The 12,684-nt window shown below is 41.3% G+C and overlaps 1 long non-coding RNA gene across 1 annotated transcript; it reads right to left on the reverse strand.

The window, feature by feature from the left end:
- Positions 1 to 4: 4 nt before the first annotated feature.
- LOC113896135 lies at positions 5 to 12,165 on the reverse strand. Its single transcript, XR_003512001.1, has 5 exons — positions 11,635 to 12,165; positions 7,019 to 7,127; positions 5,346 to 5,399; positions 1,114 to 1,209; positions 5 to 238 (listed from the first exon to the last, which is right to left on the reverse strand). It is a non-coding gene; the product is annotated as an uncharacterized LOC113896135 (long non-coding RNA).
- Positions 12,166 to 12,684: the final 519 nt, after the last annotated feature.

Raw genomic sequence — 12,684 nt, forward strand, 5'->3', positions numbered from 1 at the left:
AATTCCATGGAAAGAGGAGCCTGGTAGGCTACTGTCCCAAAGAGTCAGACACGACTGAGTAACCAACACTTCACTTTCATCTCTGTAATCCCATCACAAGCTGTGGCACAAAATTGGCTTTGGTACATATTTTGTTGACTTCAGTTGAGTCACCCACAGACACTTCCTGGGCACTTCCGGTGTACAGGGCATTGGGGCCACACAGCAGGGTACAGCACAGATCCAGTCTCGTCTCTGCCTGGTGGAGCCAACAGGGAAGATGAAAATAAATTAGTATCCAGTCAGGGTTTCAGTGGCCCTCGGTGCCAGGCTTCTAGGAGAGACACTAAGTCTGGGAGGGTTTCCTGGAGGAAGTGACTTTGATATACTGAAACCCGAGGTCAAGTAGGATTAACCAGTGATCTGGAGGCGTGGGTAGTTCTGGCAGAACAACCCAGGCAAAGGCTGAGAAGCTGGGTAAGGTCACAGTGCTCCTGAGGACAGGGTGGCAGGGGAAAAGTGTACTGAGCCTTGTTTGGAGGCATCAGTGGGGCCTTTGTGGGCTTTGCGGGCGGAGACGGAAGAGACATGAGTTGCATCCTCAGTGCAGCAGGAGCCAGAGCAGGCTTGTGGCAGGAAGTGCTGCATGGGGGCTTAGCCAGAGTATTTTTCTTTCACTTCCGGGATGGCTTCAGCAGAGAAGAATGCAAAGAGTGAGTTTCTAGGCCACTGACAACTCTAGTGGGGTGGCCACTGCGGTATACTGAGAATGAGCAGAAGGGGAGCAGAGAGGGCAAAGGCACCCTCAGCCCCAGAGAGGGGCGTGGGAGGTCTCCATGAGGCAATTCCAAGGGGCACAGCCCAGAATTTGCTCATGAATAAGCTGGAAATTTTGTTGATGTAAACATCCTAAATTTTCTCCTGGCATAAATCCTGAAAATGCAAAGAATAAACAGATGGAACTGGAGACAAAGGTAAACTCATGTCATGGATAAAATATCTTCATAGTATGAACAATTCCTGCATACATGAGTGCTAAGTTGCATTAGGCATGGCCAATTCTTTGCACCCTTGTAACCCGCCAGGCTCATTGGTCCATGGGATTCTCCAGGCAAGAATACTCGAGTCGGTTACCATGCCCTCCTCCAGGGTATCTTCCCAATCCAGGGGTCAAATCCGCGTCACTTTGTCTCCTCCATTGGCAGGAGGGTTCTTTACCACTTGCATTACCTGGGAAGCACAAGCGACAATTAGAAGACAATAAAAAAAAATGCCAGTGACTTAGCAGAATATGAATCCATAGATCACAGAACATGAAGTACAAATGGCCCTTAAACCCAGAAAAAGATGCTCGGCCTCACTCATAATAGGAGAAATGCAAATTAAAAGTAGAGTTGACCCTCGAATAACAAGGGGTTGAACTGTGATGGTCTACTTATACACAGATTTTTTTCAATAACTATGTACCACAGTATTGCACATTCTGCAGTTGGTTGAATCAGCGGGACCTCGGGTATGGAGGGCTGTATATAATGTTATCCATGGATTTTTGACTGCACAGAAGTCAGCAGTCCTAACCCCTAAGAGTTGCTCAAGGATCAACAGTATAGTGAGACCATGCTGATTTTAATGGACTCAGGAAATGATGAAATTCAACACCTACTCATGATTAAAAAAAAAAAGTCTCAGCAAACTATGTGCAAATGGGAATTTCCTCAATCTGATAAGGAGTACCTACCAAAAAAGTCTACAAGTAATATTATACTTAATATAAAGGACTAAATTGTGTCCTGAGATTGGGAACAAGAATGTCCATTCTCACATTTTCTATTCAGCATTGTTCTAGAGTTCATAACCATTGCAATGAGGCTAGAAAAATAAATAAAAGCCTTAAAGATTGAAAAGAAGGAGGTACATTTGTCCTTGTTTGCAGATGATATGATTGTTTATACTGAAAATCCAAGGAAATCTATGACAACTACTGGAACTAATAAATGAATTTATTAGTTCAAAGTTCACAGTTTAAAAAATTAATGTATAAAATTCAGTTGAATTTTTATATACTAATAAGAAACAATTGAAAATGAAAAAAAAAATTTTTAATGCCATTTGCAACAGCACCAAAAAAGATAAAATACCTAGGAATAAATCTAACAAAAGAAGTCTAAGACTGTTATACTAAAAGTTACAGATATTGCTGAGAGAAACTCATGAATACATAACAAATGCAAAGAAATACCATATTCATGGATTGGAAGACTCAGTGTTATTAAGACATCAGTTCTCCCCAAACTGGTCTATGTGAAAGTCACTTAGTCGTGTCCGACTCTTTGCAACCCCATGGGCATACAGTCCATGGACTTCTTCAGGCCAGAATGCTGGAGTGGGTATCCTTTCCCTTCTCCAGGGTATCTTCCCAACCCAGGGATTGAACCCAGGTCTCCCTCATTGCAGGTGGATTCTTTACCAGCTGAGCCACAAGGCAAGCCCAAGAATACTGGAGTGGGTAGCCTATGCCTTCTCCAGGGGGTCTTCCCGACCCAGGAATCGAACCAGGGACTCCTGCATTGTAGGCAGATTCTTTACCAACTGAGCTATCAGGGAAACTGGTCTATACAGTCAATGTAATTCCAATCTAAATTCAGCAGAATTTTTTTTTTTTTTTAGAAACTGGCACTGACTTTAAAATTCATATAGAATTACAAAGGGCCAAGCTGATTTTTTAAAAGAAGATAAAATCAGAGTAGTTATTCTATCTAACTTCTAGGCTTATTATAGAGCTAGAATAATAAGACAGTTTGGTATTGGTGAAAAGATAGACAGGTAGATCAATAAAACAGAACAGACTAGAGCAACAAACCCATATAAATATAGCCAGTTGACTGTTGACACAGGTACTAAGGCAATTAAAGGAGAAAGGGAAATTCTTTTCAATAAATAGTATCAGAACAACTAGACATCATATGAAAAATAACATTAACTCTTACCTTATATCATACACAAAATTAACTCAATATGGATCGCAGAGACTTGAATGCGTAACCTAAAACTCTAAGACATTCAGAAAAAAAACAGAAGAAAAAAATTTTGCAAACTGGTAAGCAAAGTTGTCTTAGCTAGAAAATTTATAAGTTAGAGTTCATCATTTTGCTCTTCAAAAGTCACCATCAAGAAAACAGAAAGACAATGCATAGATCAGGAGAAAATATTTGCAATGTATGTATTAAGTAAACAAAATACCTGCGTACAGAATATAGAAATAATTCTTACAACTCAGTAATAAACAATAAGAAATTGGGCAACAGATTTGAGTAGACACTTCACCAAAGAGGATATATGAGTGGCCAACGAACATGTGAAAAGATGCTCAATGTCGCTAGCCTGGGAAGTGCAAACCCAAACCACATGAAGATACCATCTCACACCCACAAAATGGGAAAAATTAAAAAGACAATAACAAGTGTTGGTAGTGCACTTCTGGTGAAAACGAGAAGTGATGCAGCCGCCCTGGAAAACAGTTTGGCAATTCCTTAAAGCTAAACATAGAATTACAATCTGACCCAGTCACTCCACGCCTAGGTATTTAGCAAAAATAGAATGGATGTCCCTGCAAGGCCTTGTATACCAGCATTCATTGCAACTTTATTTGTCATAGTCCTAAACTGAAAACAACCGAAAACTTCATCAGCAGGTGAATGAATGAACAAGCCGGTCCAGCCATCCAGGGCAATACGACTCAGCAATAAAAGGGAATAAACTGTTGATAAACACCACACCATGGAACAGTCGCTGAATCATCATGCTGAGTGAAAGAAGCCGAGCACGAAGCTTCCATATAAAATTCTGAACCTTGCAAACTCATGTTAGTGACGGAAAGCAGATCAGGGTTACCTGGGAATGAAAGCCTGGCGTTGCAAGTATTTTCTCTCAATCTATGTCTTGCCTTTCTGTTTTCTCAGTGGTGTCTTTTGAAGAGCAAAATGAAGAAGTCTAATTTATCGATGTTTTCTAGCTAAGACAACTTTGCAAAAATTTTTCTTTCGTTTATTTCTAGATGTCTTATAGTTTTAGGTTATATATTCAGGGATCAAATTCACGCTCTTGGCAATGAAATTGTGGCATCCTAACCACTGAACCACCGTGGAATCCCCTCATTTCCTTTGTTGGGAACTAAGATCCCACAAGCCACGTGGTGTGGCCAAAAAAGAAAAAGTGGAAATGACCCAGCCCTATGGAAGGGAGCAGACAAGGGTGAAGAAATTGCCCTGAAACCCAGCAAGTCTCCTTCTAGCAAATGAGACTTCCAAGAATGATACCTTTACAGTATTATTTAGTCATGAAAGCACTCTTATAACAGCAATCCGTTGGAAACAGCCTAGATGTCCAGTCACAGGGGATTCATTGAATAACCTATTTGCCATTCTCAGCACTGAATATTATGCAGCTATGCAAAAGAATAAGGTAGCTTAATGCTGACTGTGTGGGAAGACCTCCCAGATTCTGCAGCCAGTGCAGCAGGTAGGGATCTAAAGTAGTCGACATACAGTTTGGAAAAAAGAAACTAGAGACAGAATTAAAGTTTTCAAGATGGGACCAGCAGACTCAAGACCTCTAGGATCAAGAGCCCTGTTCCTCGGAGTGATAACACTTTTATTTAGTGTCTTGGCAAGCAGAAAGTATCTGTTGTGCTACGATAAAATCAGCCTCCTGTGTCCCCGGTCACGTCTCCCATTTTATTGATTACTTTGAACTATCTTTGTTATTTTCTTGGACAAGGGGTATCACCCACCTGGAGGTCATAGACCCATATACGCCTTGGGAAAACATCTTAGTGTGTGCACAAGCAGCGTTCTGAATTTGGGCTGACCCAGTGTTCCAAGGTCCACACCATGTTTATCCTTAACTTAGCAGGGCATGCGGAGAAGGCAGTGGCACCCCACTCCAGTACTCTTGCCTGGAAAATCCCATGGATGGAGGAGCCTGGTGGGATGCAGTCCATGGGGTCGCTAAGAGTTGGACACGACTGAGCGACTTCACTTTCACTTTTCACTTTCATGCATTGGAGAAGGAAATGGCAACCCACTCCAGTGTTCTTGCCTGGAGAATCCCAGGGACGGGGGAGCCTGGTAGGCTGCCGTCTATGGGGTCACAGAGTCACACGACTGAAGCGACTTAGCAGCAGCAGCAGCAGCAGGGCATGACAACCGCAACTAATCAACCTGATGTACTTTTGTTTAGATTATACTGTATTGCTATATTTTGCTTTTATTCTTTTCCCATGGTGATTTTCTCATGGCTTAGCCAGAGCAACAGGCTGACTGTTAACCCCTGCATTTCCCTCTTTTTGTTTTTGTGGCAGAAAATACCTCGATCTCGCAACTTCTTTCTTCATTAGTTTTTGGAGGGCTTTTTGTGTACATCTGAGGATTAAACAGAAGATTATAGTGAAACAGCAAAACATAGCTAGTGTTCCAGTGAGAACACCTCCAATACCTTTGATCCACTCAAGAGGATTTAATGAGTTAAGGCCTTCTGCTACCCCTTGAAGTGTATCTGTACCTGGTAATAGTCTAAGAGAAGCATGCTGTATGCCAATAATTCTTGCTTGTAGCTTTTTAATATCTAGAGTAAGGTTGTCGGCTGTATGGCCCTGCAAGTGCCGTCTAACATTTTCCCAGGTGTGTTCAGATTGGTTATATTCCTGAGGGGTTACACAGAAAGTAGTAATGTTCCAGTGACCCTTTAAATGTATTTTCAATTTAAGATTTTGTACTTCTCCTAAGAGTAGTACTGTGTTTTCTAAATCCACCAACTTGTTGTTAATCTCATTTATATGAATTTGGGCTCCCCAAGCAGAACTGGCATTTTTATGCCACTCCTGCACAAAAGTGATAGTTTGTACCATCTGATGGAAAGCTACTCCTCCCACTGCCGCTGTGGTGGTGATAGCAATAATGCCCATTATGGCGGCAACAAGGAACCCAGTGAAACGCTTGGATCTTTTCAGAATGGTATTCAGTACTGCATAGCAGGGGAGAGTTCCCAAGGCCTACTTTGCGTTACTGGCAGCCAAACTCCTAAATGTCTGCGCAAAATCACATAGGAATGATTAAAGTTAAATAATGAACTGTTCAAGCAGGTATATGGCTTACGATCCTGGCAGGTCAGATTCCTTTCTGATTAATAGTTATAGTGCCAATCATAATTACATATGGGTTCCTAACACCAGCTTGAGTATAAAATGTCCAATTTGTTGATGTATTGAATGACAGAGTATAATTCATGGAATGAGAATAATTTCCATCCCAAATTCGATATTTTTTCAGGCTTATGGCCAACTTCCATATTTCTGTTTGAGCCCTACCTAATTTGAGCTGTGGCTATGGAGGAGACATGCCAGATAATGGGATATTCTGAATGTGCAGTAATATTAGTGTGATTGTATTCAGATACAGGCCAATGCAACTTCTTGTAAGGATTGTAGGATGAATTTTGGTGTGAGCAATTAAAGACTGCATACCCCTTAGGGGACCAATCCCAGATAATTCCATAGGAGCCATTAAGTAAGATCACCCCCTCAGTCCCGCGACAATTATCCCTGCGTATTTGACCTTGTCTGTCGGCCCACATGCGCTGTTCTCACGCAGGGGTCTATCTGGCTTGGTTAGATTATCTTATTAGTCTCTTGATATCCGAAGCTCAACCCAGAAAGTAAATGCAGTTGAACCTTAGTGTGATTTCTGTTTAAAGAATTTACAGAAAGCCAAGCCTGCATTGGTAGATTAAGACAGCCCTGGCCAACACCCAAGCAAACAGGCCAAGTGTCAAAACCCAAAGTGCTATTAAAGGGGGTCTCCTCTTCCTTTTTACGAATGGGCAAATGCTTGTCTTCTGGACCAGGGATCCAGGAAGAGTCATTAACATAAACAGGGATAGATCCTTCACCCCAATTAACAGGCGTTACCAATGGGGGGTTTGGCACATAGATAGGCCCAATAGGTTAATTCTTTGCTTCTGCCAAAGCCAGGGCTATACTCACTGTGATATCAGGGCAAGCGTAGCCATGGGTCAGGTTGCCTGGAGTCACTGGTTGTTTCTGCTCAGTTTTACTCCATGAGCTGGAATCCACACAGGTTCTAGACCTCCTCCTGGGGAGATACAGGCAAGCCTTCTTCCCCATGGAATTAACTTCCCTGGTGACGAAGCATTTGCTAGTGGATCTTGCTACCAAATCACAGGCTTAGTTGTATTTGTGGATGTAGCCTGAAAATGTCACTCAGTTGCAGTTTCCATAGTTTGTGCCGAAATATTCAAAAAAATCGAGGGTAAATAAAGCTTTATTCAATATTGTTTGTTGTCCTTGGCATCTCCCCCTTTTTTTTTTGTATCATATGTTTAAGTGATTGATTAGCCCTCTCCACTATAGCCTGTCCTTGTGGATTATAGGGAATGCCAGTAGACTGTTTTATAGACCAAATTTTAAGAAATTATTGGAATGCTCTACTGGTATAAGCAGGGCCATTATCAGTTTTTATAGCTTTTGGTTGTTTTATAACAGCAAAACAAGCGTATAAATGTCTTCGTACATGTTTCGTAGTCTCACTGGATTGAGTAGTGGTCCGTATATTAATAGTCACATGTACAGAAGAGAGCTTACCAAAGGAAGATATATGAGCTATATCCATTATAACTATCGATTTTATATGGAACGGTATGATCCAACCAGTCCATTCTGAAGGAGATCAGCCCTGGGATTTCTTTGGAAGGAATGATGCTAAAGCTGAAACTCCAGTACTTTGGCCACCTCACTCGAAGCGTTGACTCATTGGAAAAGACTCTGATGCTGGGAAGGATTGGGGGCAGGAGGAGAAGGGGACGACAGAGGATGAGATGGCTGGATGGCATCACTGACTCGATGGACGTGAGTCTGAGTGAACTCCGGGAGTTGGTGATGGACAGGGAGGCCTGGCGTGCTGCAGTTCATGGGGTCGCAAAGAGTCAGACACGACTGAGCGACTGAACTGAACTGATACCATCATTATATCAGTGTCTCAGTCACACATTTGTGACTACACGCACATAATGTAGGGGACAACACCTTTTGAAACAGACAATATAGAATACAATATAGTTAGCAGTAATAGTAAAATCACAAGTAAGAACTTAAGTCAAGAACTTTCATTAGATATAGTCCAGTGACATCTTTATGTCATCTGACTTAGTTTGTTAAAGGACTATAGCTTGTTGTTAATTTCCTGGTTGTAGATCCTGGAGCATCCGACCTTTATTTAAAGACTAGTTACTGAGATAAGCTTTAGAAACAAACTTAAGAGTGTCCTTTTTAATAACTTAATTAAACCTCCTAGCAATGTTACATAACCACAAGGAACTATATTAGAAGTGAGTCTATAAATACAGACCTTAATTAACAAAGCTAGAACTTAATATTCAGTGAAACATAATAGATACCATAGGCCTGACAACAGTTGGGTGGATTTTTCTTTTAGAGCTCCCCAGTATACTCTTGAGGTTTTTGTATATGTCTGGAAATAGTCTTTTTTACCTGGATGAGGCTGGTCAGAACCCAAATGTCTCCAATTTCTGGAGGGATGAGGCAGAGAGAAAATAAAAATGTTTTAATTTTACCCACAGGTATAAATCACCAAATTGTTTTAAACCATCAGTGACTTGAGGAGAAGAGCTTTTTTATATTTGAAAACAAAGATTAGAAGCCAGTAATATGTCAGACAAAAAGTCATGAAAATTGTAGTCATATTTAGCAGTCTGTTCAATCTCACGTAACCAGTCTCTTTGTTTTGTGGTCCTTGCCCGACGATGGAGGATGTCGGTAAAAACGATAGGTTCGGAGAAGTTTATGAAGTTTTTTGTCAATGTCTTTATGACCTGTCCAGCAAAGTGGGTGCCCCAATCAACTGGAGATTGTAGAAAACACATTTTAACCATTTTGCCTCTATTGTGAGATATTAACCCTGAAGTCAGGAAAGGCTTTATCCTATCAAATAAAATCGAGGTTTGTCAGGGAGCCGGGGAAAGCCGAGCAGTCTTGGGCCTCCCGTAGCCCTGACTGGTTTACAGCCATTGTTTATCCACTTTAAATCTCCTGACGAGGAGTTAATTTTGTAGAAGCAGAACGAGCTTTGTCTATGTGTGCCATAGTCTCCATGGATCATTGTGAAATAACACTCATTCATTTTATCAAAGTAACAAAAGATTTTAAACGCAAGTATGAATCACTTAAAGACAAAGAACTTTATATAGTCTGTTATCAAAAGCCATATTCCAAAAAAACTTTGTTCTTTTAACAGGAAGAGAAAACCAAATTCCACATTGGTCCCAGCTTATATTCACTGTGAAAAAATAATTATTTACTTAGTCAAAGCAACAATAAGACTTCAAAAGCAGTTTAATGTCTTAAGAAACTTGTACCATGCACAAAACTCTTCTTTCATTTGCCACAAACCTTTTTTTACACTTTTTGTATTCATTGCTTCATTTATTTCTTTAGAGAATGCTGCTGCTACTAAGTCGCTTCAGTCGTGTCCGACTCTATGCGACCCCATAGAGTCAGCCCACCAGGCTCCCCCGTCCCTGGGATTCTCCAGGCAAGAACACTGGAGTGGGTTGCCATTTCCTTCTCCAATGCATGAAAGTGAAAAGTGAAAGTGAAGTTGCTCAGTCGTGTCCAACTCTTAGCGACCTCATGGACTGCAGCCTACCAGGCTCCTCGGTCCATGGGATTTTCCAGGCAAGAGTACTGGAGTGGGGTGCCATTACCTTCTTAGCCACCTGTAAATTTAGACTTACTTTTTTTTTTAAGACTTACTTTTTTTTTAGTAGACTGTAATTTCATTTTTAATACCTTTTTTATTAAAAACATAAATCATTTTCTTTAAGCAACCATGAACTGCTGACAAATTTAGGTTACATTAAACCTAGGCACACTAAAAGTGTTACATAATGTTGATGACTCGAGACATGTCTTAATTAGATTAGCAGACAAACATTAATGTTAGATATTTAATATTGAATATTTTTCAGTTCACATGAACCTGAATTTAAATAGAGCTCATTTATAAATTAACCTCATATTATCCAAAAACGAAGACACACACTGAGACACAGATAAATTTAGAGAGACAGACAGACAGACAGAGATCTCATAGTTTTCCACTTGAAATTTAAAATGTCTCTTTGCCTCTTCTTTTTTTCTTGGTTTTAGTTCTACCAATTTGTTTATGGCTGGAGTCCCAGATAGAGTGGGTTGTGTATCCCAAGGACATGATAAGAGTTAACGTCAGGTTTTTACCCAAGCCTATTGTTGTTTCTCAGGCAGAATTGGAGCTCCAAAAAAGTATTTTAATAAGCCAACTTATTCCTAATTGCATGTGCAAAAAGAACTGGTTTTGTAATTTCAAAAAAGATTTATTTTAACCAGTTTTCTCCGGAGTCTAAAGAATATCATGGCTATTCAGTGTCAAAAATGTCATCTCTTTTTTTGTAATCATAGTTTCATAGCTAAAAATTAAATCAGAGAATGTTTAAATCGGCTCTGATGACCAGATAGCCTGACTGACAAGATGTTCCAGCAGGGACTGTCTCTCTGGGGAAGTGAGGTCTTCTCTTAAAGTAAAGAAAGCCTGTCCTTTAACTTCTATTTTCTCCCAGGCTCTTAAGCAGTATCACCTCACCTGTTCTATCACCTGATCTTCCATAAACTCTCAATCTTGACTTCTCCCCCAATTTCCATTGTCTGTCAATTGATCTAAAGAGACGGGGATCTGCCTGGCTTGGTTATGAGCCGCCATAATCAAACAGGAACCCTCAGCTAGTCCCTGCACTGTTCACAAGGTAAAAGGAGAACTTCATAGTTCTGAACAGCTTGCTTAAGTTCCTTTATGTTTTGAAGGGAATCTATGTACAGCCTCATACACCCCATTAGGATTATTAAGATCTGCCCCAGGAGCTATCCGTTCATGTATTGTCACTGGAAATGCCATAGTCACCTTCCAGTCACCATAGCCTTCAAGTCACTCTCCTGTCAAGCCCACCAAATACCTTTCTGGAGGGGTGACAGAACTGCCGTTTGTAGTAAGAAAGGAAAAGCTTGAGACACTTCAGCAATTAAGACAGGAGAGGGAGGAAGAGGAGGCAGAGAACTTCGTCTTCTCTAAACAAAGGCAAAGAAGGAACTGCAGCTTTAAGAGCCTCCTGAGTTTTTTGCTCTACCCACCTCGGGCTCTAGCATATTCAGATCGTCTCTTTGATGAGGTTTCACATTCATCCTCACTCCCTTCTGAGTTATCTGGGGTCTGAAAAGGTTCTAAAATGGGTTTTGTCAGTGCCCAGGTTGACCAGATGGATGCAGGCAAGGGCACTCACTCCCCTGCAAAGAAGTTTTTCTAGTTCACTACCTATCTTCTCCCCGTTCCTAAATCTAAAGTACCAAGAGAAGGGAACCTTGAGCAGTGTTTCTCAATGGTTTGTAAAAGCTCCAATAGCCTGCCCTCACTTAATTTTGTTCCCTCTGCTTTGAAAAGCTGCCTTAAGAGGCATATATATGGCCGGTATTGTTCTGAGCTTTCTGAATTTCCCATGCTTAACACTGGTTTCAATGCCTGAGAGAGTGTTACTTACCCAAAAGGAGATTTTCAGAGGCCTCCCCCCATTCTTCCTCAGGACCCTGTGCCGATATTTCAACTTTAGCTTTGCTCTCGGCGATCCTTCGCTTTTGAGCCCCACCTTGGGTGCCACTTGCTGCAGCCAGCGCAGCAGGTAGGGATCGAAAGTAATCCATGCACAGTTTGGAAAAAAGAAACTAGAGACAGAATTAAAGTATTAAAGATGGGACTGGGAGACTCAAGACCTCTAGGATCAAGAACCCTGCTCCTCTTTTATTTATTTAGTGTCTTGGCAAGCAGAAAGTATCTGTTGTGTTACAATAAAATCAGCCTCCTGTGTCCCCAGTCACATCTCCCATTTTATTGATTACTTTGAACTATCTTTGCTATTTTCTTGTACAAGGGGTATCACCCAGCTGGAGGTCATAGACCCGCATATGCTTTGGGAAAACATCTTGGTGTGTGCACAAGCAGCGTCCTGAATTTGCGCTGACCCAGTGTTCCAAGGTCCACACTATGTTTATCCTTGGCTTAGCAGGGCATGATGACCCCAACTAATCAACCCGATGTACTTTTGTTTAGATTCTACTGTATTGCTATACTTTGCTTGGAATTCTATTCCAATTTCCGTAAAAATTATGGTGATTTTCTCATGGCTTAGCCAGAGCAACAGAAGGCTGATTATTAACCCCTGCACTCCGGTACTCTGTGAAGGAAAAAGCAAGGTGCAGAAGGCCTGGGCAGGAGGCTTCTGTTTGTATAGAAAGAGAAGAGACTGAGGATTTCCTCATACTGGCAAAGACTCTCTGCAGGGAGACAAAAAAAACTTTTTCACGTGGTGTCTGCTGAGGAGGGGAACTGGAGAGCCATGATAAGTGAAAGAGGGAGACGGTTTATGCTGTTTATCTTTTTGTACCTGTTGAATTTTGTATCTGTTGTGCTCAGACGCTCAGTCGTGTTCAACTCTTTGCAACCCCATAGAGTGTAGTCCGCTAGGCTCCTCTGTCCATGAAATTCTCCCAGCAAAATTACCAGAGTGGGTTGCCATTTCCTCCTCCAGGGTATC

The sequence above is a fragment of the Bos indicus x Bos taurus genome, chromosome 7 (assembly GCF_003369695.1).
Source record: "Bos indicus x Bos taurus breed Angus x Brahman F1 hybrid chromosome 7, Bos_hybrid_MaternalHap_v2.0, whole genome shotgun sequence".
NCBI classification, from domain to species: Eukaryota; Metazoa; Chordata; class Mammalia; order Artiodactyla; family Bovidae; genus Bos; species Bos indicus x Bos taurus.